This window comes from Caretta caretta, chromosome 4, assembly GCF_965140235.1.
Source record: "Caretta caretta isolate rCarCar2 chromosome 4, rCarCar1.hap1, whole genome shotgun sequence".
NCBI lineage: Eukaryota > Metazoa > Chordata > Testudines > Cheloniidae > Caretta > Caretta caretta.
In genome coordinates, this window is record NC_134209.1 from 68,627,552 (window position 1) to 68,654,068 (window position 26,517).

The window sequence follows — 26,517 nt, forward strand, 5'->3', positions numbered from 1 at the left end:
CTCATTGTTACCATGTGCATTCCATCTGCTTTTTGTATCAACCTGTTGTCTGTCATCTTATACTTAAATTGAAGGTTCTTCAGAGGAAGGACTGGCTATGTGTTTGTAATGTCTAGCACAAGGGGAACCCTGATTGAGGACCCCAGACACTACCACAATACAAATAATAATAATTCTTTTTTGTCAGAAGAGCAGCTGTGTGCAGATTGATGATGTTTGTTCTTTCCACAGGTTTGTTTTTTCTTACTGTTAGCTGCCAGTAAAATCATCATAGATTAAACTGATACACTTGTATTTTGCGGGGGAGGTAAAGCTTTAAGCTCTGATCCCATGATGAGCACTGCGCTGGAGTCCTCCAACCTGAAGCTTATTACAGGATTGGACCCTCACTTATTAGGATGTGTATGTATATATGTATATTTATATAAATAAAAATTGTACTCACAGTTTAAGTGTTATTGGAAACTGTAATAACTAAGCAAACTAAGAAATCATGTGGTATGTTAGAGATCAGATCAGGAGGAGAGCATCTGTTTACAGACTGTAGGTTTCAGGCCTTTTCTGTACAGGCAAAACTACCATTGACTTCAGTAGGAGTTTGCCTGACCAAAGAGCATTAGTGAACATGGTGGAAAAACTACTGGTCTGCACTTGTCCTACCATCAATAGTAGCATTAGAGGAGCTGCACCAGCACTAGTGCAATAGTGGGTGATATTGGTCCAAAAAAAAAATCTGCTGGTGTAGACTCCACAGTGGAATATCAACCATATTAACCAAAACCATGATTATAAACGGCTATTGCGAGATGGTGTTAACACAGTTTATAATCCCAGTCTGGATAAGACATAACCATATTTCAAAACCGATTATAAGATTACATTATTAGCAGCTTTCTTGAGGAAACATTTTTGAACGTGACTAATGTGTTTTGAATTATAGTTCACAGGTGTCACGGAATGTGCGGGAGTCCAGGCCCTGCACCCCTCTTCCTGGGATTCACTGAGACTCTCAGCCAGCCAGTAAAACAGAAGGTTTATAGGATAACAGGAACACAGTCCAAAACAGAGCTTGTGGGTACACCCAGGACCCCTCAGTCAAGTCCTTCAGGGGGAGCAGGGAGCTTAGACCCCAGCCCTGGGGTTCCCTGTGTTCCTCCACCCAGCCCCAAACTGAAACTAACTCCCCCAGCAGGCTCTCTCCTGCAGCCTGTCTTCACATTCCTGGGCAGAGGTGTTACCTCCCCCTCCCCCTCCTGGCTCAGGTTACAGGCTCTCAGGTCTCCCATCCCCAGGGCACATTCCCAGGTCAACACTCCCCTCTCCCTGCTGCGTCACATCGTCACAACAGGGTATAAAGTTAACCTGGTGTATTATGACAAACAACAAAATTAATTGAAATTACATTGTATTTACTACTTTATATGTGTACAATGCAGCATAGCAGAATAACAGCATCAAAGTCTTCCAAAAGAATGCTCATTTCAGAAATGTAGGTGTGGTCTGTCTGTCTATGCATAGATTTTTTAAAAAATCCCAAAATATGTTTCATAACTTCCTCCAGTCAGAGGGGACTGATTTTATTTTGTTTTTCTGAGAAGCAGGGGAACAAATGTTCAAATCTCTTTCCAGTCTTGAAGTCCTGACTCAGGCAAAACTCCAAAGGGGCCAATGAGAGTTTTACCTGAGCAATGACATGGTCTTAAAATAAATGACATTTCATTGGTTTGATTGGTCATTTTCACCTCAATGGTAGACACAAACTTTTGGCCATTTTAGCTTCAAGGACAATTGACTGAATTGTTGTGTTGGGTCAGTCTGGTGAATTGCTTCAGCGGATGGCCAGTCTGGTCAGGCAAGAAGCAGCGTGCAATTGGTCTGGTTACTAATACAGATAAAATGAAGTCCCTTACCATCACCATCAAGCAGCCTCCAGGCTCCAGATTACAATTGTTCAGTGTTAACCTGTCCAGATGGGATATGAAGCAGGTGGCAACTGTCAAACACTTTGGAAGCTCGATAGACCGTGTTGGTGGAGGAAGTTTTTTTGAAAGATGTGGATGCTCATATACAAGCAGCCACTGCCATGGTCCAAGCCCTTTAACAGCCTCTGAGAAGATGTCTGGACATCAAGTTTACTTCAGAGCTTGTGGCCCTGATAGGTTGCTCTAGAAATTCTGTAGAAAGGTTCTAATTCTCTATTGAATTCTTGAAGACTTTTCTGTGAGAGACCTCTTGTATCACTACTGAGGCCTATCTCACAAATTACCCCAATTTTTGTCTGTAACATTGACCATATTGCAACCCATCATTCCTCTTATTGAACAGAAAAGGAATTGCAAATGAAATATACAAATAAAAAAGCAGTGTGGTAAATGATGTAAATACATGTGTGTTTTGGTTCATGAGGCGCTCATCAACCACTCCCTAAAGTGATTTTGGCTGCCACTTGCAGCTGTGTTAGTCTCTGAGATTCTTAAAATTGCACCAAGACAAAATTCAACCCCTTGTATGTGAGCATTGGAAGTTCCCATTAAAATCAATGAGCAAACAGTCATCCTTTCTGTGGCTACTTCTGGGAACAGGAAACCACACAAGTCCTCACTGATCTCTGACTAGCCAGTGTGCAATATTCCATTTTAACTCAGTCTGCAAGATGAGCTAGAGAAAACTGAATGCAGTGCACATACAATAATGCTGTTCTGCAAACAGAGTTGAGAAAACAAATATTCATAATCCTCCACAGATCATATGCTCTTTCCATGGGCAAAGCCTAAGTAAATGGGTGTGAGTGGTTGTGACGCTTCTCAAGGCACACAGGGCTGTGAGTCACTTTGTTGCTTCCTGCTTACAGCATGAGTCTTGACTGTGCGAGCTAACTTGTGTCAGCTCCCGAACATAACCACCCTATCAGCACTCAAGCACTCTCCTCTCAGTTATGCCAGCCTTACCTTTGCCCCTGCAGGTTGATATAATCGAGTCCTCGGAGGGCCAGGTGGCCTAGTGGGTAGCACACCCAGTTTCCTGCCTTGCCTCCCAGCAGGAAGGCTTTTCAGTCCAGTTCCTAACCCTTGTTTATGGGGCTTAGCTTCACACCTCAGGGTTTTCAATGTCCTTGCCCTCTCCTTACTATCAGGAAAGTGGAATGGAAATGAGGCTTATGCCTCTCCAGTTGACAATAGATGTATCCCAACCCTTGGGTCCCTTGAAAGTGTCCCTGGATGGTGTCCAGCCCTGATCACAGATATCCCAGATCCTCCATTTTCAAAGGAACTGTGTACGCCAATTTATTAGATTTTACTTTACACATCACTACACTAGAGTTCAATTATAGTAAAATAAATACATAAATAAATACAACCACACATTGATGATTCCTCATTTACAGTTACGTTTTGAGTCTTATCAGTTCTCCAGTTTTTAATCCCTTTAATGTGTGACATGTTAATTTTATATCATTCTAATTTTTTAATCAAAATGCCATGCACTACCAAGTAAAACACCTTACACAAGTGTAAGTATATTATATCAGCACTATTACCTTTGTCAACCAAACTCGTAATCTCATCAAAAGTAGATATCAAGTTAGTTTGACAAGATCTATTTTCCATAAACCCAGGCTGATTTGCATTAATTATATTACCCTCCTTTAATTCTTTATTAATCAAGTCCCTTATCAACCTCTCCATTATCATGCCTGGGACTGATATCAGGCTGACAGGCCTATAATTACCCAAGTCATTCTGTTTACTCATTTTAAAAACTGAACAACTTAATTTTGAAATAGAGATTTATCTTTGTCAGAAGGAGACTCTTAATTTGGTGAGGAGATTTCTGCAGCATGTGTTAAATAGTAATCACTTCATTTTGGTTCATATTTTATAATGCTATCTCATTTAAACGAGCATTTTGATCAACTTAAAGCATTTTATTTACTTTTGTTTTTAACTGAAATCTGAGTATTTTTCTTTCATGTTCCCGCATCGCATATTTGGTGTTCATGATTACTGGCTTACAGATATATTTTTAAACATCTGTGAATTAATAAATGAATTTACAGTGAGAGCCTGTCATTGGTGATACTAGAATTTGAATCTTCAGTCTGTCAAGAAATTATGTTGATATTGAACAAAACAAGCTGATTTAGCTCAACTTTTCTTTAGCTTAAGCTTTAGATGTCACCCGTAATTGCTTGCAAACTCCAAGGCATGTCAGGAGATACCTCGTCTGCATCAGAAAGAAAGGAAATTTCAGCTGCATTTTACCAAAATATATTCTAAGTAAAGATACTGCATAACCAATTTTGTCTTAATCAGTATTATCAATTATCCCTTCTTATTTTCCCTTCATTTGAGTCATACACCAGTGTCTCATTAACCCATACCCATCCCCTCACTTGTACTGACATATTCATTGGTTCTTCCAGCAATTTTCATAAGAATCTGCTTTCCTATAGTGCACAACCTGTAGACAGCATGTGGCCTCTCAAACTGTTTTTTCTAGCATGCTGGTGGCCCCTCAATGTGGTTGATTTGGACAAAATGGTGGCATAAAACATCGGAGTACAGAAGACAAGACAGATCATTGGCCCCTCAATTGGCCCCTCACTAAGGCCCCGATTAAGCAGTCCATCCCTATTCAGCAACACAATTAATTAAGCATATGCATAATGCTGAATAAGTATATTCAGCAAAACACTTAAGTACATGCTTAATTAATTGTTTTGCTGAATAGGGATGGTTTTAAGCATGAGCTAAAATGCTTTGCTAAATTGGTGAAACACTCTTATTAACTTCAATGAGCTTTAACATATACATATTGTTAATCTGGTTTATACTGCAGCTGAAAAGTATTTTGAAATACTTGTCAAAAGCTCCAGTAGAAACTTCTCTTGCTGAACAAGCAGCAAGTATTAAACATGCATCCTGGAGTCCATTCTGAATACGAGAATTAGAAATGACACCAGCTCCTACGTTTTTAGGGGATTTTGTGAGGAACTATGGAAGTTTAACTTCAGGCTCTTCTACTACAGGTCACAGAAAGCCTTTTGAAATCTCCTCCAAGTTGCTGTTTCAGGGAGGTGTGCTGGGGTCTGTGGGATAGGTGTCTAAAGGGCAGTGGAACTATAATAGTGTGGTGCATCCAAAAATGGATGTGGGATAAAACTGCAATGGAAACAGCATGGCTAGTGTGGAAACACTGCACTAATTAGCTCTTATTGTGGTGCTCCTACATCAATTCACTTACCAGTGGTTCAATTCGCTAGTGTAGATACAGCTGGAGACTATTGGTGCCTCTGAAAAGCATACATAGCCCATTTGTTTTCCCCTTAACCTTCCTTTGACTGAGTAGCAGCAGCTGAATAACTTCAAGCAAATCCCTACCCAGACAAGACACACAAGCGACTAAGAAGATATAAGAAAAAGGTAAGGTTTGGAGATTGTTGTTGTTGGGATAAAGTATTTTTATTTCTTTTATTTCCTACTCTGCAACCTGGCTCCTTCTCAGTGCAGCTACCAGTAGAGAGAAGCTTGGGTAGAATTCAGATGGGAGAGATTAGGATTGAAGGAGACCAGACTTCAGTGGGGAGGAAAATAGTACTGTGGGGGAGGAGATCAGGGGGCTCCAGAAAGGAGGAGACTGCATCTCTGGGGTGAGGTGAAGGCAGATAGGTCTCTTTCTTTCCCTAAGTGGTGAGGACCAAGGGGAATACAGATTAATGGAGGTAGAAAGAGACAAGGACCAGTGGACAGGAGAAAGAAGGAAACATAAGGGGTGGGGAGGGGGAGAGAGAGAGAAGACCTGGAGGAAATGAGAAAGGATCAAGTGGAAATGAGAACTAAGGATGCAGAAGGCAAGAGAAGAGCAGGTGTTGCTTGGCTCTGCCCAGATTATAGTGTCTCTTGTTTGAGTTCTATAATCATCACATGTATTTCCTACTCTGCCTCTGATTACATCTGCTCAGGAACCTTCTTTTTCCACACTTCCATGATTATACCTGGGGGGGGGAAAAACCATAGTCAAACTAAAGTGACTAAGGATCAACTGAATGGAGCAGGTTTGGTGTTTTGTTTTGAGCATTTACTCAAGCCATTAATAAATAGGAAAATTACAAATGGCCACTTTGCAAGGCAGCCAGGATTCTGAAGATGGTTGCTTGTGTAAAACATCAGATATCATGCAATTCACTCTTTCGTGAAGATGCAACTCATTTGCATAATTATTTACATACTGGTCCCACCTACCTCCACCCCTGTTGTGAAATCATAAATCCACTGGTGATCTGGTAAACTGCATTGGGATTAACTGAAAAAAAGAAAACTGCATGGTCTGGGAGCCTAGCCAGCTATGGAGGAGGTGTGAGATTTAGGGAGCCCATGGCAAACAAAAAATAAGAGGTCTCTGGAGAGATGTTAGAACAGAGCCAGGAGCAGGTCAAGGCTGAGCCTAATGTCATGAGGTGAGGAAGTGTCAAATTCTGTTGTGCCATTGCCTTTGTACTCCTTGTTAGTACTGCCAAGCAATCTCAATAATTACCAAAGTTAATATTGTATGTACCATTTTTTGTGTCATACATATGAGAGTAGAGAGATGTTCCGTTCTCCCATTGCTCTGGGGTAATTTGACTGAATGCCATACGATGATTCAAATGCCATGTTGGCATATTGTCACTCAAAGCAATTAATTGTAATGCTATTACCAGAAATTAGAACAACAATACATAACTGTGACATTTGTAAGGCTGCCATGCACCAACCTACAGACTTATGGGCTCAGCTGAACCCGTTCCATTTGCGAATATCAGCAAGAGCTATTGACCAAAATCTTTGGAAAATGTAGTTGGAAGGAAAATTAGACTTCTGAGAGCCTAGGCCAGTTTACACTAGAGAATTCTGGTGTTTACAGTACTATGTGAACACCTGGAAGGCTTGCAAAACACATTGGACCAGACTCTTCAATCTACTATGGTCACTTTGCCCTGTCTCAGAATGGCCCTATTCTAGCCAGGGCTGGCCAGTGGAGAGGGCACCTTCTGCAGGGGGACTCTCTGCTAGCATAGAGGTGGCAAAGCTGCCTCCTGCCCCAGACAACCCTTCACTCTGATGTACAGGTAAGGAGCTGGTGGGGGCGTGGCAGATCAGAGCTCTTTTATGCTTGATCATTCATTGGTGTAAGGTCACTGGGTGGCTATATGCTGACGGTGTATGTCAGAAATGCTCCTCAGGCAGCTCTAACTGGTGGCTAGTTACATAGAATCAGGAAACTGCAGCAGACTCCCTGATGACCTCCAGCACCCAAGCTCAGGAGTGCTGGAACAATTTTTATAAGTGGGGGTGCTGAGAGCCAAACTGTAAACCCTGTATATAACGGAATCCACTTCAAGCCAGGGTTTGTAGAAGCACGCCTAGTTCCAGCACCCAGGTTCAAGCTCTTCTTGTGCATAGTTCAGAATCCAACCTGCTGTATCTATGTATGAAAGTGCTCTAAACATTTCGCAAGCATTACAAGAACTGTTACAATTGCATAAGTGCCAGGCCTCAACTCTTTCACTGCTAATGTAAACAAAAAGTACAGGCAATGGACATGGACCTGCACCTGCTAATTTGATCCTCCCAGAACAGTCCCACAATGCTCCTCTATGCCCCTCAGCAACTACTTGGACAAAAATGTAAGCTGTGCTCAGGGCAACTCTCCATAACATCCCATACCATGCAGAATGCCCTGCACTCACCTTCGGCCACAGTAGCTTGTCATCAGAATCACTTTTATGAGACTGCTGTGTTTTGGGGCATGTTACTTGCCAGTATTGAATCCAAAGTTCTCTTGGGGACCTGGAACAATTAAGAGATCCAGAATTAACTCCACCAACCAGGATGGCATGGTATATAGCAAAGAATCCCAGTAGTGGGCTGAACTCTGTATTAATCACAGCCCCTAATCAAACAGGGAGAAGATCAAGAGTCTGAAAATAAGATTTATTAACTCTTAGCACAATAAGTAGAGTTCTTGGTCAGTAAGGCATTCCTACAGCTTCTTTAATGAGCTAGAACATATTCTCAGCCTCAAAACATTGATTTTGGACAGCAAAAATGCCCCCAAATAGCATAGGCATAGTTTGACTTCTTTATTTCGGATGGCAGCTCCAATCAGGCCAATGCGTAGGGGGGCAAATTCTGTGCCTGCCTGAGGCTTTCAGTTTGTGGGGGAAATGCCCCCTCCCCACCCCCTCCACCACACCCCCCAAAAAAAGACGTCCATGCCTAATAGCATGCCTGTGAGGGAGCAAAAGGGTAAGTCTCTGCCATTTTCTATATTTTTGGGAAGATAGATTATTCACCTGATATTCCAAATATCCTCCTGCTCCCACAGAATCTTGCACATTCTTTCACAAACCCCAGGATCTCTGTCAGGTACTGTAGGTTAGGTAGGTCTGGATACTTTCAGTTTATTGGTACTTCAACACTGGTAATTACAAGAAGACCTTGCAGAGTTTCTCCAGGCCTGTCAATCTAGTAGCCTTCATAAATGCTACATTCCTACAAAAGATTTTGAGAAAAAATGTTTCTTCTGGACTCTGGTCCTAACTTGTATTTTCAGGAGTTCCCAGCTCTCTGATGGGCCCAGGGCTGGCTCCAGGCACGAGCGAAGGAAGCAGGTGCCTGGGGCAGCCAAGAGAAAGAGACGGCACTTTGTCCATGATTGGGGCAGCACATCTGCGTCTTCAGCAGCAATTCGGCGGCAGGTCCTGCTTCTTCTTTTTCTCTTTGCCGCTTGGGGCGGAAAAAAGCTGGAGCCAGCCCTGGATGGGCCAGTGAGGTATTCTGTGATTTCCTTTTAGCCAGTGGTCTGTATCAGATAGAGATGTACTGCACTTCAGAGGATTGGATAGACAGATGACAAGGGAAACCACAATAAGAAATCAGGGCACTCCAAAAGAACAAGATAAATCAGGGATTAGTACAGCACAAATTGTTTTCTTTAAATCTAATCCTATAAGGTATCCTGGAGTAGCAGTTTTTCATAAGGGGGAGGAGAGTGAGTGCAACTATTGTACAGTTTTGGTTATCTAAAGGTCCCGGTGGGCACTGGAAATATTTATATAATAAAGGGGTTCAGATAGCTGGGGTGCTGGTCTGGCTCAAAAGGACACAGCATGATTTCAGCTACAGCTTCACTTTCTTGTGTCTTCTGGGCCAGATAGCCTTAAGGTCACTAGCTAGTGGTCCTTGCTCATCAAATCCTCATTTACCTTAATCCCCATTCGAGTACATGATTCCATCTGGATAACAAGATTTCATGTAAGTGAGATACAGATAAATGATATTGATACCAAATTTTACACTTCTGTAAATCCGGGGGAGGGGAGAAGTATCACCAAGGAGGTTATTTTTCCAAACACCGCTACCATTGTAATATAAAAATAGATTTTGTTAGTGATAATTAAAACTCTTGCCTTTCTTGACTTTTAAATTCTTTCAGATTTTCTGGACAATTACTCTGTCAAATTTAAACAGTAAAGAGCTCTCTAAATCATAAAACAAAGCTTGCTGCCTTCTGTATATTTCAATTTTCTTTGTTTTTATGAGCTTGCAAATCAGTAAGCACTTTGTGCTGTTTGCAACCCAAAATGAGCAGGTCAGGATGTTTACAAGGGAGCCCCAGTTCTAAAAATTTCAGTTTGTATTTTAATTATTATTATTTCCACTTCATCATAATGTAAAAATCCAGCCAATTAAAACTTCCGTTTCAGTGGATATTGCTTCTATGTTTTAATAAAATACTGCTAATCAAATTACTATGAGCAATGCGTCTATAAATAAAACCTTAAAAAATGAGGTGAGCAACTTTCTGTTCTAACATGGCCATCTGTCATATGTAAAGACATCACCCCATTAACCTGCCTACTCAACTCCATTCTCCTTTCAAAGTTGGTTAGGCAAGTTTATGGGGAGGCCTAGATGTTCTTTTGTTTAAATCTGTTGTAAAACCTCCTTCCTTGTGTTCTGCTTTCTGTGCATTTACGCGTGTAAAGGTGAAGTGATTATAAACAGACGTCACTACTGTAAACTCCATGGCTCTGTTATATTACCATATGTGACATTTTCATTTCCTCCTGGCAAAAATGAAATCTGATATTTTCTTTTCAAGGAATCATGACTAATATAGATTGTTATATTGATGGCTGTCTTAAAAATACTCCAATTCCTGTTTTAGTTGGTTTGTTGTTTTTTCATTTTGTTCCAAGAATGTAGAATTTTTTTCCAGTGTGACAAAAGTGGTTCTACATGTTATAACACCACCTTGCGGCATGCTACCTCAGGCCTGGCTATTGCTGGGGGATCTCCAAAGAGAACCCAAGGGGCTGCAAGAACTGATGTTGACAGGAACATAGCTGAGTTTAAATTTTGAAGTGAAGTGTTGAACTCATTATCGTCTCCCCTGACAACCCCCAGCAAACCCCCAGCAGATACCTGCCTCTGATCTTTCCACTGTTCCCTCCTTACAATCTAGTTTTTACCAAAGACAATATGGTCAAAAATTAGCCCTGATGTAGGTGAATATAATTCCACTGAAGTTGCATCAATTTACAGTGGTCTGATGCCTTCAACCAGGAATCTGCTATTGTAGTAGTAGGATTTATTGTTTGTATTTTGTATAATTTAAAATAAAGAATAATAAAATGTAGCATGGTGTCAGAAGTGTGCTTCTTATAACCATAACACTATGTGTGTTCCACCAATAACAGAAGACCTGGAGTTTAGCATAGTCCAAAGGGTAAAATGAAGGCAATTTCTAGCTTATTGAATTGTGTTATTAGCAAAAGAGATTTACATACAATTGCTATTATAAGATGTAAATTCATTACCAAATCAAGGAAAAGCCTAAGAATCATGGCATACCAGAAAGAAAAGGAGTACTTGTGGCACCTTAGAGACTAACCAATTTTATTTGAGCATAAGCTTTCGTGAGCTACAGCTCACTTCATCGGATCCGATGAAGTGAGCTGTAGCTCACGAAAGCTTATGCTCAAATAAAATTGGTTAGTCTCTAAGGTGCCACAAGTACTCCTTTTCTTTTTGCGAATACAGACTAACACGGCTGTTACTCTGAAACCTGTCATTATGCACGGCATACCAGAAGAATCATGATATAAGAATATTAGTATGATATGGCAGTACTGTACTGTACTTTGGCACAACATTTATAGTACTTTGTTACATTATTATGCACAGGAATCTTGCAGTTCCAATGGTCCCATTTAGATAAAAAAGATGCACTAATGAAGGGCTAGATCCTGAAAATGCTTTGACTCGGTGGGTGCGCACCTGTTCAAATCATTTAATAGAACCTACATGAAAATGTCAGAAGCATTTTGTTCAGATTACATTTTCAGCATGGTGGAAACAGTCTTTATCCTTTTAACAAAAGATGTAGTCAAACAGATACAAAATTGTAACAGATTTTATAATTTAGCTGCACCTACACTTGCTGATCAATTTTTAAATACTGAGGATGGAACTCTTGCCTAAGGCCTGGTCTACACTACGGGGTTAGGTCAAATTTAGCCGCGTTAGGTCAATTTTAAAATGAATGCGTCCACACAACCAACCCCATTCCGTCGACTTAAAAGGCTATTAAAATCAACTTCTCTACTCCTCTCCGGCAAGGGGAGTAGAGCTAAAATCGACCTTGCTGGGTCGAATTTGGGGTAGTGCGGATGCAAATCAATGGTATTGGCCTCTGGGAGCTATCCGAGAGTGCTCCATTGTGACCGCTCTGGACAGCACTTTGAACTCCGATGCACTAGCCAGGTACACAGGAAAAGCCCTGGGAACTTTTGAATTTCATTTCCTGTTTGGTCAGCGTGGTGAACTCAGCAGCACAGGTGACCATGCAGTCCCCCCAGAATCGCAAATGAGCTCCAGCATGGACCGAAAGGGAGGCACTGGATCTGATTGCTGTATGGGGAGAAGCATCTGTGCAGACAGAACTCCAATCAAAAAGAAGAAATGCAAATATATTTGCCAAAATCTCACAGGGCATGTTGGAGAGAGGCTACAACAGGGACACACAGCAGTGCCGTGTGAAAGTTAAGGAGCTGAGGCAAGTCTACCAAAAGACAAAGGAGGCAAACGGTCGCTCCGGGTCAGAGCCCCATACATGCCGCTTCTATAATCAGCTACATGCCATTATAGGAGGGGACCCTATCGCTACTCCACCACTGTTCATGGACACCTGCAAGGGAGGAGTCTCACGCAACATGGAGGAGGATTTTGTGGATGAGGAAGAGGAGGTGGACAAGGAGGAGGAGAATGCGCAGCAGGCAAGGGGTGAATCTGTTCTCCGCCACAGCCAGAACCTTTTCATCACCCTGGAGCCAATACCCACCCAAGGTGGGATCCCCGACCCTGAAGCTGGAGAAGGCACCTCTGGTGAGCGCACATTTGTAACTACAGTACAGGGTTTGAAAGCAATAGTGTTTAAAGTTTGATTTGCCCTGAAGAATTGGGATGCATTTGCAGCCAGTACAGCTACTGGAAAAGTCTGTTCACGTGTCTGGGGATGGAGCGGGAATCCTCCAGGGACATCTCCATGAAGCTCTCCTGGAGGTACTCTGAAAGTATTTTGGAATCATTGCAGCACAAAGCATGGTAGCGAATGGTCCTGGGTTTGGGTCACATTCAAGCAACATTCGGTCTATATCTTTCTGTGTTAGCCTCAGGAAAGTGATCATTCATGGTCACCTGGTTGAAATAGGGGAATTTTTGTAAGGGAACAGTAAAAGGACCCCATTCATGCTGGGCTGTTTCCGCTTGGCTAAAAGGGATTATCCCGGAGAATAGCCATGCAGTGGGGTGAGGGGAGGTGTGTGCTGCACATCCACCCGAAAACCACAGTCCCTCCTTTTAAATGTGAAACCCAACCCATTGCTTGCTATGGGAAAGGATGGCGCTGCAGTTTGAAACCATTCCCACATGTTATGTGTAAGAAGCCAACCCCGCACACCCTTTGCCTTACCATGGCTGCATTGAAACCGAATTCTGTTGCCCAGCCGTGTGTGATGTGTCACCATACCGGCAGGTGCTCAATATCAAAGGCAAAATGCGACCTTGTACCTAAAACAAAAACATATGCTGTCTGCTGTGAATTGCTTGATTCACTGTGAAAGAGTCTCCCTTTTGCTCTCAGAAATGTATCATCTTAAATTTTACTCTTCCTTTTTATCTCTGCCCAGGTGCAAATGTTTCTAGGCTCCCCCTATCATCTCTGTCCCTGAGTTTATCGCAGATTAGAGGGCAAAAAAAACGCACTCACGATGACATGTTTTCCGAGCTCATGCAGTCCTCCAGCACTGATAGGGCACAGCTGAATGCATGGAGGCATTCAGTGTTACAGGCTAGGAAAGCATTAAGTGAGCACAAAGAGCAGAGGCAGGAGAGTGAAGGGTGGCGGCAGGAGGCAATGCTAAGGCTAATGGGGGAGCAAACAGACATGATGAAGTGTCTGGTGCAGCTCCAGGATAGCCAACAAGAGCACAGACCCCCGCTGCATCCATTGTACAACTGCCTGACCTCCTCCCCAAGTTCCATATCCTCCTCACCCAAATGCCCAAGAACGCAGTGGGGGGAGGCTCCGGGCACCCAGACACTCCACTCCACTCCAGAGGATGGCCCAAGCAACAGAAGGCTGTCATTCAAACAGTTTTGATTTGTAGTGTGGCTACAATAAGCAATGTGGCCTTGTCCTTCCCTCCTCCCCCACCCGGGCTACCTTGTCAGTTATCTCCATTTATTTTTTAATTAATAAAGAAAGAATGCATGGTTTCAAAACAATAGTTACTTTATTTCAAAGGGGGGATGGTGGTTGGCTTACAGGGAATTAAAATCAACAAAGGGGGAGGGTTTGCATCAAGGAGAAATACACACAACTGTCACACCGAAGCCTGGCCAGTCATGAAACTGGTTTTCAAAGCCTCTCTGAGGCGCAGCGCACCTTGCTGTGCTCTTCTAATCACCCTGGTGTCTGGCTGCTCAAAATCGGACGCCAAACGATTTGCCTCAACCTCACACCCCGCCATAAACATCTCCCCCTTACTCTCTCAGATATTATGGAGCATACAGCAAGCAGCAATAACAATGGGAATGTTGATTGTGCTGAGGTCTGACCTAGTCAGCAAACAGTGCCAGCGAGCTTTTAAACATCCAAAGGCACATTCTACCATTCGGCACTTGCTCAGCCTATAGTTGAACTGCTCCTTACTACTGTCCAGGCTGCCTGTGTACGGCTTCATGAGCCATGGGAGCAAGGGGTAAGCTGGGTCCCCAAGGATAACTACTGGCATTTCAACATCCCCAACGGTAATTTTATGGTCTGGGAAGTAAGTCCCTTCTTGCAGCTGCTCGAACAGCCCGGAGTTCCTAAAGATGCGAGCATCATGCACCTTTCCCGGCCATCCCATGTTGATGTCGGTGAAACGTCCCTTGTGATCCACCAGTGCTTGCAGCACCATTGAGAAGTACCCCTTGCGGTTTACGTACTGGTTGGCAAGGTGGTCAGGTGCCAAGATAGGGATATGTGTTCCGTCTGTCACCCCACGACAGTTAGGGAACCCCATTGCAGCAAAGCGATTCACTATGACCTGCACATCTCTCAGAGTCACTACCTTTGATAACAGAAGGTCAGTGATTGCATTGGCTACTTGGATCACAGCAGTCCCCATAGTAAATTTCCCCACTACAAATTGATTCTCGACTGACTGGTAGCAGTCAGGCGGAGCAAGCTTCCACAGGGCTATTGCCACTCACTTCTCAACTGTCAGTGCAGCTCTCATCTTGGTATTCCTGTGCTTCACGGCAGGGGAAAGCAACTCACAGAGTTCCAGAAAAGTGGTCTTATGCATGCAAAAGTTTCACACCCACTGTGAATCATCCCATACTCGCAACACTATGTGGTCCCACCAGTCTGTGCTTGTTTGCCGGGCCTAGAATTGGCATTCCACTGTATAAACCAGCCCCACTGCCATCATGATGTCCCAATTGCCACAGCGCATACTTTCAGGAACATCTGTATCCATGTCCTCATCAAAATCGTCCTTGTGCTGGCATCTCTTAGCTCGGTTCTGCATATATGTCAGGATAATGCACGAGATGTTTACAATGCTCACAACAGCAGCGGTGAGCTGAGCGGGCACCATGCTTGCCATGGTATGGCGTCTGCAGGAAAGCCAGAGAGCAGTGATGCAACAGAAGTGGTGGATGACAACGGATGCCACGAGAATAGATATTTATACAGAACGACGAGAGGACCTGTGAGGTGGATTCATGGCACCAGGAGAGCAGAGTTGCAGCGGAAGCGGTGGATGATGACGGTTAGCAGTTGTACTGCACCGTCGGCTGACAGCAGCACCCAGGACACAACGGCAGAGGTGACGGTAAGCTGAGCTGAGCGGACTCCATGCATGCTGTGGTATGGCATCTGCATGGAAAAAAGGTGCGAAACGATTGTCTGCCATTGCTTTCACGGAGGGAGGGAGGGGTGACTGCCGACATGTACCCAAAACCACCCGTGACAATGTTTTTGCCCCATCAGGCATTGGGAGCTTAACCCAGAATTCCAATGGTGGAGGCTGCGGGAACTGTGGGATAGCTACCCACAGTGCACCACTCTGTAAGTCAATGCTAGCTAAGGTAGTGAGGATGCATTCTGCCAACTTAATGCGCTTAGTGTGGACATATGCAATCGACTGTATAAAATTGATTGATTTCTAAAAATCGACTTAGATAAAATCGACCTAATTTCGTAGTGTAGACATACCCTAAGTAAGGAATGAGTAAAAACAGAGTAAGGACTTTGGAATTTGGCCCTTAGAAAATAACTGTACATTCCATTGCTCCATAAATATACCTGTGCTATTAGAGGCCTAAAACCCAAAGTTGTTAATGATTCCAGGAGTGGATACAATGTGCAATGTCATACCCCTCATTCTGCTCTTGGACAATGAACTCTCATTGAGGAAATAACTCTTTATGCCTTCACTTAGCAAATCCATTTAACTAGTTCGATTGGCAGGAGATATTGTGTGCCATTAGTGACCACTGAGAAAAAATATATTATCCTTTATTTTGAAATATTTATTCCTAAATGAAAAAAGCAATTACTGGCATTGAAATGTGTTGATGTTAATTGTGATGACTAATCTATTGTTTTCCAGTGTTTACATTATAGCAGAACAGCACAATCTGCAATTAGGCAAATTAGTATCATCTATACATGTCTCTTTAAAAACGAAAAGGGGGGGGGGCAGGCCACATTTCCTCCTCTCAGTTTGAAAGGGGTGAAGGAGGATACGTATGAAAAGTGTCAGATTTTTTCTGTGCCAAACGCTGTATGTTGGAAACCATTCCCATACAGTGATGGAGTAAATAATCAATGCTATTGCAGAACTATTTAAAATGTGATTCTATTGTCAAAAGTGATAGTAAAAGTAGCTTGGGGGGCGGGGGGGGGGCGGCTCGGCTCCATATCCTGGTGGCTGAGTGATTTCCATATTAAATTTGCTGAGTTTGTAGTAAAAAGATGTTTTTACTAATTGCTAACCCCACAAGTTCACCCTGGGCTCAGACAGTCAAGATGGGGTTCTTTTTATCTTATGCATCTTTACCAGTAATAAAGCATCATGAGGCAAAATTGTACCATTAGCTCCACCTGGGCAGGCCATTAGGAAAAACAAACTAACACCCCCCTCCCCAGTTCTTAGCTTGTAAAGTCAGCAAATATGATATGAAATCAGTGAGAAATAATAAACGGATGCACCACAGTACCGTTTTCATAGTCATCCTTTGGAGCAGTATGAGGCTTTAAGGAAAATGTAGAACATAACTTTCACAGAAGAAGTAGAGCTCTCTTAAAGAGGTATGTGATCAGCAAAACCTGTTCTGGTCAGCACAACTGTAGTCTTACAGAGGAAAATCAAACACTCTATTTCCTTCAGTAAAAGCACTAGATAAAATACATAAATGTTAATTATTTGGTCAAAACAAAAGCAAAATCCTGCAAGCATTTTTTTAAACTGCGGGTTGGAGGTAAAATTTCTAGTGGAAAATACAGTACATAAAAAACAAAACAAAAAAAAATACCTCTAGGAACAAAAAAAAAGAGAAATCTGCATATTAGCAGGTACTGAAGTAGAATTTATAATTGGTACAAGATTCTCCACCACTGGAACCAATCATGCCCACCCCCCGTTTAATTTGCATATCAATGAACAAGTTGAAAGTAACAATTAAGAGACACCATGTACCCATTCCCTGTGGAGCGCTATTTAAAGCACACTTTTCTTCCAAGTACAATTAAAAATCAGAGTAAGAACATGCAAGGAGACAATGCATTGCAATTAAAGCGATAAACACTGTGCCAGCTCATACCAAAACACTTCTACTCCAGCAACAAAGCAGAAAAGGAATGACTGTATTTAGGACAATGCCAGAACATTGTGTGGAGTTCCAAATTCATAATGCGTAGCTCAACTTTATTTTAGAATTGATTATAAACAAAAAGTTTTTTCCAGCATAATTGGGAATACTGTTTTCTTTAACAAAGTTGACATAAATCCATCTGTCTTAGGCCCCTATTACCAGAATGCCTGAGCACCTCACAATCTTTAACGTATTTATCCTCATCTCACCCCTGTTAGGTAGGGGAAATGCTATGGGGACTGAAGCACAGAGAGGTTAACTGGCTTGCCTGTGGTCACACAGGAAGTTGGGAGCAAAGTAGTAACTTGGACTCATAGACTCATAGATATTAAGGTCAGAAGGGACCATTATGATCATCTAGTCTGACCTCCTGCACAATGCAGGCCACAGAATCTCACCCACCCACTCCTGCAATAAACGTCTCACCTATGTCTGAGCTATTGAAGTCCTCAAATCATGGTTTAAAGACTTCAAGGTGCAGAGAAGGTGAACTGAGGTCTTTAAAGTCCTAAACTACTGCTCTAACCACCTAGGAATCCTTCCTCTCAGACTATCAAAAATATGTATATGTATGTATGTGGTGTAACTATTTCATACAAATAAGATACAGAGAAGTTGTTGATCCTACGACTGCTTCTGTGAGGTGGATACCTATAGGCGCCAACTCCATGGGTGCTCTGGGGCTGGAGCACCCACGGGAAAAATTAGCCTCCTTCTCCCCCCGCCCAGTGCGCCGCGTCCCTACTACTCCCCCTCCCTCCCAGTGCTTCCCGCTGCCTAACAGCTGTTTGGTGGTGTTTAGGACTTCCCTAGAGGGAGGGGGAGGAGTGGGGACGCAACATGCTCAGGGGAAGAGGCGGAGAAGGGGCGGGGACTTGGGGGAAGGGGTGGAATGGGGGTGGGCCGGGGGGGTGTGGCGGGTCCAACACCCACCGGGCCGAGGGGAAGTCAGTGCCTCTACTGTAGGGTGACCAGGTGTCCAGTTTTTTATCAGAACACCCAGTCGAAAAGGTACCCTAGTGGCTCCAGTCAGCACCACCGACCAGACCGTTAAAAGTCCAGTTGGCAGTGCTGCAGAGCCAAGGCAGGCTAATCCCTATTTGTTCTGGGGCACCGCACTGCGCCCCGGAAGCAGCCACCAGGTCCGGCTCCTAGGTGTGGTGATGGGGGCGCCACACTGCTCCACCCGCTGCACCGGCTCTGCACTCCTGTTGGCCAGTTCCCAGCCAATGGGAGCTGTGGGGGGGCTGTGCCTGTGTGAGAGAGCGGCGCGCACTGCCAAGCCTCCTTCCATGACTCCCCCTCCCCCGCCTAGGAGTTGGACCTGCTGGCCACTTCTGGGGTGAAGCGCAGTGCCCCAGGACAAGCAGGCAGCCTGCCTTAGCCCTGCTGCACTGCTGACCGGGAGCCACCTGACGTAAGCCCATGCCCCAATCCCTTGTCCCAGCCCTGAACCCCCCAAAATGCGGAGCCCCCCAAAATGAGGAGCTCCCTCCTGCACCCCAAACCCCTCATCCCCAGTCCCAGTCCAGAGCCTGTACCCCCTCCTGCACCCCAGCCCTGAGCCTCCCAGAGCCCCCTCCTGCACCCCAGAGCCCGCACCCCCCACCCAGAGCCCTCACCCCCCTGCACCTCAACCCCCTGCCTTAACCCTCAGGCTCACCCCCCCACCCCTGGAGCCCCCTCCTGCACCCCAACCCCCTGCCTCAACCTGCAGCCCCCTCCCACACTCCAAATCCCTCAGTCCCAGCCTGGAGCCCCCTCCTGTACCCCAAACCTCTTATTCCCAGCCCCATCCCAGAGCCAGCACCCCCAGCTCAGAGCCCTCATCCCTCCCACACTCAAACTCCCTGCTCCAGCCTGGTGCCCCCTCCAAAACCCCAAATCCCTCATTTCTGGCCCCACCCCAGAGCCTGCACCCCAATTTAGAGCCTTCACTCTCTCCCGCACCCCAACCTCTTGCCCCAGCCCAGTGAAAGTGAGTGAGGGTGGGGGAGAGCAAGCCACTGAGGGAAGGGGAATGTAGTGAGCAGGGGGTTGGGCCTCAGGGAAGGGGTGGGGTTAGGTGTTCAGTTTTGTGCCAATAGAAAGTTGGCAACCCTACCCTACTGTTGTAAGTGGGACTCCAACTGGATGTAGAGAGTATACTCATTTAAAGGCAGTTGCAAGATCAATGTCTCACATCTGACTCTCAATAAAGTCGTGGAGTTTAAGGCCAGAAGGGACCGTTATATCATCTAGTCTGACCTCCAGTATATCACAGGCTACTAACATCACCCACATGCTAAACCCAACAAGCGAAATTAAACCAAAGTATTTAAACCACAGGAGACTAGACTATTCTGTGCCGTAGACAAAGAGTAGAAGGGACCGAGGTGCACTAGTGCCTGAAGCCCCTGCAATAGCAGGGAAATGACTGAATGAGATATACACTGATATTCCTGGCAAGTGACCTGCAACTGAATGCTGCAGACTGATGCCAAAGTATCTTTGGAAACTCTGTATAAAAAAGGACATGTGAAAATGTGTTCTGTATGACAAACACATTTGCTCCATTGGAAAATTCCTGTTTAAGTAGTTGAATCATATAAGCAAAATACTTAAAATGAAATCACATGGAACACTTATACAGCTCTCGGGATGTGAAATTGTACATATTCACATAGGTTAGCACAGTAGAGAGAATGTGTTTCATTGATGGGATTTAGGAGTCATGTTTATTAGTATTGTCCATCCCTACTCCTGATGGATTAAAACTCCTCACATATGACTAGTTTAGAAACACTGCATTTGGAATCAGTATGAACAGTACAGGTAATGTTGGATAAGAGGAGTCCTGATATAGCAGTGGACTTGAACCAATACTTGGTGTTTACATTCTCTTAGTAGTCTATCACTGCAGAATTCAAAGACATTTTTTTTTAGTGGTGACTCATGCAGGAAGAAATAAACTATACCCCCAAACAAGGAGATGTGAAGATTCTGATGTACTTGAGAGAGATTCCCAGAGCAGCCAAGGAGGTAAGAGAAAATTTCACCAGAGGAAAGATAAAAAGGTTTTCTATATCAAAATTCAGACTACGGTAAATTCTGAGAGTCAACTAAATAAATCAGGGTTTGGAATGAAGACTATGATGACAGAACCTTAAATAGTCTATGACAGTGACAGAAGGATCCCTTATAATGATCTCAAAATACTTGTGAGGCTTTCCTGAACATTTATTTTTTGATGGTTGTAGTCATCTCTGAGATGTTGCTATCCATCTAGATCAGTGTTTCTCAATGACTGGTCCGTGAACCAGCACCAGTCCCTGAGATATCCCTAGCCCAGTTTAGGAAGGCAGCAAGCTGGTCTCTGGTTTCAAAAAGGTTGAGAAATACTGATCTAGATTACAGATGCACAATACCAATATATCTGACTCCTAAATCCCATCAATATTAATACCTGCCACATATAATACTAACAGAAGTGAATGTGCCCGGTACCCATTCTTTAAAGTACACAGAATGTCGAGTTCTGGCACCCTGTACAGAGGTCTTCTGCGCCTGGACTAGTTATTTCTGTTGATTTGCCCTGGCAGTCGGTCAGACCAGGTGAGTCTCATTCACAGGATTTTTATGCTTTTTGTCTGAGGTACTGGGACTGAATTATCAGACAGGAGGCTTTAGAAACAACCAGATGAGATTTATATTGAACTGCTCTTAAGATCAGAAAAAAGGGAAACCAGAGGAAGTTGTATGTGCTTGTGCATAAATACATGTGCTGTTTTGAGAGAGGGGTAGGGACCCTGACCTGTTCACATTAGAAGATATATCTTACTATTTTTCAGTGAATAAGCAAGATACAAACAGGTAAAAAGGAAGGCCCATCATTGCAGTTAGGTTTGCATCCGGGGGCTGAAAAATATATGTTAAACAAACCAGGATTTCTACTGGTTAGTGTGCTAACCGTAGAAAAGGTTCTTGTATATTTATACACCGCTCCCACCACTGTAGCTCCGATTCTGCTAGCACTTCTGTCATAAATATAAGGGAAGGGTAACCACCTTTCTGTATACAGTGCTATAAAATCCCTCCTGGCCAGAGGCAACATCCTGTTACCTGTAAAGAGTTAAGAAGCTCAGCTAACCTGGCTGGCACTTGACCCAAAGGACCAATAAGGGGACAAGATACTTTCAAATCTTGGGGGAAGGAAGGCTTTTGTTTTGTGCTCTTTGTTTACGTGGTTGTTCTCTCTTGGGACTGAGAGAGGCCAGACAGAAATCCATCTTCTCCAACCCATCCTAATCCAAGTCTCCAATATTGCAACCAGTATAGGTAAGCCAGGCAAGGCGGATTAGTTTATCTTTTGTTTTATGTGAATTTTCCCTGTGTTAAAAGGGAGGTTTATTCCTGTTTTCTGTAACTTTAAGGTTTTGCCCAGAGAGGGATCCTCTGTGTTTTGAATCTGAATACCCTGTAAAGTATTTTCCATCCTGATTTTACAGAGATGATTTTTACCTTTCTTTTTTTTAAATAAAATCCTTTTAAGAATCTGACTGATTTTTCCATTGTTCCAAGATCCAGGGGTTTGGGTCTTTGATGATTTTGTAACCAATTGGTTAGGATACTATTCTCAAGCCTTCCCCAGAAAAGGGGGTGTGTAGGGCTTGGGGGGATATTTTGGGGGAATACGTCTCCAAGTGGTGTCTTTCCCTTTTCTTTGTTTAAAATGCTTGGTGGTGGCAGCATACTGCTCAAGGACAAGGCAAAGTTTGTACCTTGGCGAAGTTTTTAACCTAAGCTGGTAAGAATAAGCTTAGGGGGTCTTTCATGCGGGTCCCCACATCTGTACCCTAGAGTTCAGAGTGGGGAAGGAACCCTGACAACTTCCATTAAGAACCTTATTTTCACACATTCATATATTGTCTATAATTAAAAATTCACCATGGACTGAAACTTATTAGACAAGGTTTCTGAACTATGTTACTTTATTTAAAAAAAACCCAACATTTAACTGCTGTAGCAGGAATGAACTTCAATGGTTAGGGAGTCAACACAAACTACGGGAGAGGAGGATTTCTATGCAAGAATGAGATTCTGAGAATGAATAATACTGGGGCCCAAGAAGAGATCAGGTTATGGAGAAAAGGACTCAGAGATATTGTACTGTAGAGAGATGTTGGCAAATTAGCAGGGGAGGACGGTTAAATTTGAAAGAAGTATGTTTAAAAAAGAATTCCAACCATTTTATTCAGGCTGGAAGTCCAAAAGGATAAGAATGACCAACAGTGGAAGTGTATTTGAAAAGAAAATACCTGCTGATTAAATGCTGTACACAAGGGCAAGATTGTATCCTTGAGAGCTGTGTGTGGAAAGGGCCTTCCCTATGCTTATCCAGCTGTGCTGTGCTGGGATGGGCCACCTTCGTGTTAACCTACAGAAGGTTCTCTGGTCAAGGACTGAGTGACTCTGGGTTGGGAGTAGGTAAGTCTGGGGTATGTGTGTGAATGCTCTCACCTGCCCCAGGAAAATTACTAGAAACAGTTAGCATAGAATTCCAAGGATCCCAACTATCATGGTCAAAGTGCCTGGGGAAGATCTGTAGAGCAATTTCACTAGAAGAGTAGTGCCAGAAACCTGGAGCGAGAGATGCCCCAGAACCAGTGTGGAGGCAGAGAGCATACTTCCTGCAGATCTCCAAAGGCCTGCACAGACCTTAGTGGAATGTTTTTCTGGAGGAGACACCTGAAATCCTTCCACAGTGGGGATGGCAAACTTCACCATCATGGAGGGCAACTCATTAAGAGTGTCCCCCAGAATCCCTCCTTTTCCTTAGGGGAGGAGATGCTCTGGACCTGTGTGGTTACCATAGGTTACCATGTGGTTACTTTTTTCCACCCAGCTAGTTTCCTAATGAAATTGATTTTATTTATAACACTTGCAATAGAGCACCCTATAGACAGAGATCATAAACCTTACTTTAATTCTGGTTTACAATAAGTAGTAATGCTTAGAGGAGTCTCTGATTGTTCAATTTGCAACTTAGGGCATGTCTACACTACAGCCGTAAGTTGACCTATGTTAGGTTGACTTACAGCCACTGCAGCTGCTTCCACTGACAGAAGAGGGGCATCGTGGAGGGCAGAGAGCCAGGACTCTCTGCTCAGAGCAATTCCTGCTGGGAGCCCAGCTGTTCCCTGGGCCTCAGCTCCCAGCTGGGATTGGCGGTGCAGCCTCCCAGGCTTCTTAGCTCCCAAAGGGGAATCTGCGGGCTGCAGCCTGTCTGGGAGTGGGGAGCCGGGGACAGCTGGGTTCTACCTGCCAAGCTGTCTTAATCAATTTCATGGCTCCAGCTTGGGTGATGTTAAGTAATGCAGTGTCTAAACAGATGCTACACCAACATAAGCCCAACGCCTCTTGTGGAGGTGGAATTATGATGTTGGTGTGGTAGGGCAGTTACATTGGCGGGAGCTGAGTGTGTACATTGACATAATTAGGTTGACATAAACTGCCTTACATCAACCCAACTGTGTAGTGTAGATCAGGCCTTAGTCATGGTGAGAAGTGCTTTTTACTGTTTTGAAATACCAAACTATCTGGGTGAGCAAAGAGCATGCAGTTTTCTTCAGCTTATTCTTACCCCTTACCCTCCTCCACACATTTGTCATGTCTGTGGAATGCAGAATCAGCTCAGGAAACTGAACAAGGACCCATGGGCAGCACATATAAGAGGCCAGGGGAGGGTAAACCTCCCAAAAAAAGCTGGCCATGCGGGGGGAAATGTCATGGATGTGGCGCAGGTCACCTGTCCAGAGGTGCGCTGACCTGCCACTGCTTTTGTAGTGCTGGAAGCCAAGCTCCATAGAAGTTGGGGGGGGGGCAGGACAACAGCACCTGGACCGTGGCCTGCCTGCGCCCTGCCCTACCTCGCCTCTTTCCCCAAGGGCTCCCCCTGCCACTCACTCCTCTGTGCCCCCTTCCCCAAGTCTCTTCCCCCGCACCCGCTGCTTGCTTTTCTCCCTGGCCCCCAATCACTAGCCTAAGACAGAAATAAGTGATGAAGCCATGCCTCCTCTCCCCACCCCCAGAGGAGCGAGCAGCAGGTGTGGGGGGCTTTGGGAGGGGGCAGGAAGAGGCGGAGCAGGGGTAGGGCCTTGAAGGCAGGGCCATGGCTCTGATGCTGGAGGCCCCCCAGCATACTCCTAGGTTGCTTCCAGCACTCACGGATGAGTCTCCCCAAACGGAGGACACCTGCACGTGCCACCTATGCAAGGACCTGAAAATACGTGAGAACTGTGTGATGCCCTAAAGCGGACAGTAATACAGCTGATATCAGATATTTCCTAGAAATGGACAATTATTTTTGGGGTAGGGGGATACTAACAAAAAACTTCTGCAACAACCAAACGAGACTCTGTGAGCTCTGCTTACCAATAAGAACTCTTCGGGTCTGATGCTGTGCTGCTTGCATCTTGTGCAGCTATATACACTTGTGCAAAGTGGGAATAAAAAGCTAACCAAGGTGCAAAGCAGTAGAGAATCAGGCCCTTTAATTTAGAAAGATCCTCCCTAGGCTTCGACTGGGGAGAAACAAAGAGTCAGAGTTTACCTGGAGTACTTTTATAGTACCATTTTGCTTGAAAGACTAATATAGTAGCTCATGGGCTAGGTGCATTGTCACCTACTAACTCAATTACAATTAAAAGTAATAGAATCACTTTAAAGTAACTCCTGCTAACTGTTTAAATACATTTTGTCTGGCCAATGCAGGCAAAGTAAAACTGTTTTAAAATAATTGTATTAAAACCTGCCAACCTGTGGCCCCAAGAAGCCATTCCAGAATCAGGGCATTGCTAGGATATAGGACTATCCTGGTCACATTCTCTTTCCCAAGGAATTTTCCCTGCACTGATGCTGAGAGGGGAGTGTCACTGAGCTGCTTTGCTGGATCTGTCACTTGAGGACACTCATTACACAAGGATAATCTTCTTAGGGCCTGATTCTCTGGCTTTACAGGTGCTTTGTACCCTGGAGCCATTAGCAACATAGCCATAGCAGAGCCAAGAATCAGGACCTATGTGTTAGGAAGTTGGCTTGAGGGGAGTGAAAGGGCTCACCAGAAGATCTTGGAAGAGGAAAGGCAGTATGGCAATATGTAAACAGTCCAATAAAAATGGTCCTGGATTCAATATGGGCTCTGCCAACTTGTTGTTAATTTCAGTGGCTCTGCTGGTGCATGGGTCCCTCAGGCAGAGTCTGGAGGTGGTTTAGCAAAACCTGGGAACAAAGTTAGTTTTATCCCCCCAAAAAGACACCAAGATGTGTGTTCAAAACCAGGACCTGCCTAAACATTCAATACACAAAAAGAAAAGGAGTACTTGTGGCACCTTAGAAACTAACAAATTTATTTGAGCATAAGCTTTCGTGAGCTACAGCTCACTTCATCGGATGCATGCAGTGAAAAAATACACAGACGCTCTAGATCTCTAGTATTGGGGGGAGGAACAGCAGGGCAGATGAAATTCTAACAAATCACCAATTGCATATATGGACTCTTTAATATTAAAGTTATATATGGCTAACCTTGCTTACTCTTCCCTGTGGTGTTATGTAGACTGCATAAGTTAAAGCAGAACACAGGACTTACTGCAACTGGATACCTAACATCTGCTGGCATGAATTTTCATGGATCAGATGAAAGTATAATAAAGAAAAGAAGAGAGTTTTGAATTATAGAAGCCCCATCAATAATAGATTTCCTATGAGTTGACTACTGAAATACTGGTAAGGAGGCAATGTATTCAGTCCTGGATAGGAACATTGAGAATAGTGATAAGAGGTAAACTTCTTGTACATAGTGGCTATTATTAAATATCATTTAATTCTGTACTCGTTGGTTTCTATTAATAGTTGAGAACTTAGAGTTTAAAGAAATTTATTAATTAGTGGCAGATAAGTATTTATTTCTGCTCCAAGAAAATCCCACTTATCTATCTGCCTGCAGTTTCTGGTTGATACCTGCAAATGGGATATGTTTCATCTAGGTTCCCATAAAGCTCCC

The 26,517-nt window shown here is 43.9% G+C and overlaps 1 long non-coding RNA gene across 1 annotated transcript in view; it reads right to left on the bottom strand.

Annotated features, from left to right (window-relative positions):
* Positions 1–1,472: 1,472 nt before the first annotated feature.
* LOC125635567 (uncharacterized) overlaps positions 1,473–26,517 on the bottom strand; it is a 29,347-nt gene continuing 4,302 nt past the window's right edge. The window contains exons 2-3 of the long non-coding RNA XR_007356305.2: positions 7,730–7,829; positions 1,473–4,224 (exon numbers count right to left, since the gene is read on the bottom strand). This is a non-coding gene — a long non-coding RNA (uncharacterized LOC125635567). The remainder of the gene's footprint in view (positions 4,225–7,729; positions 7,830–26,517) is intronic.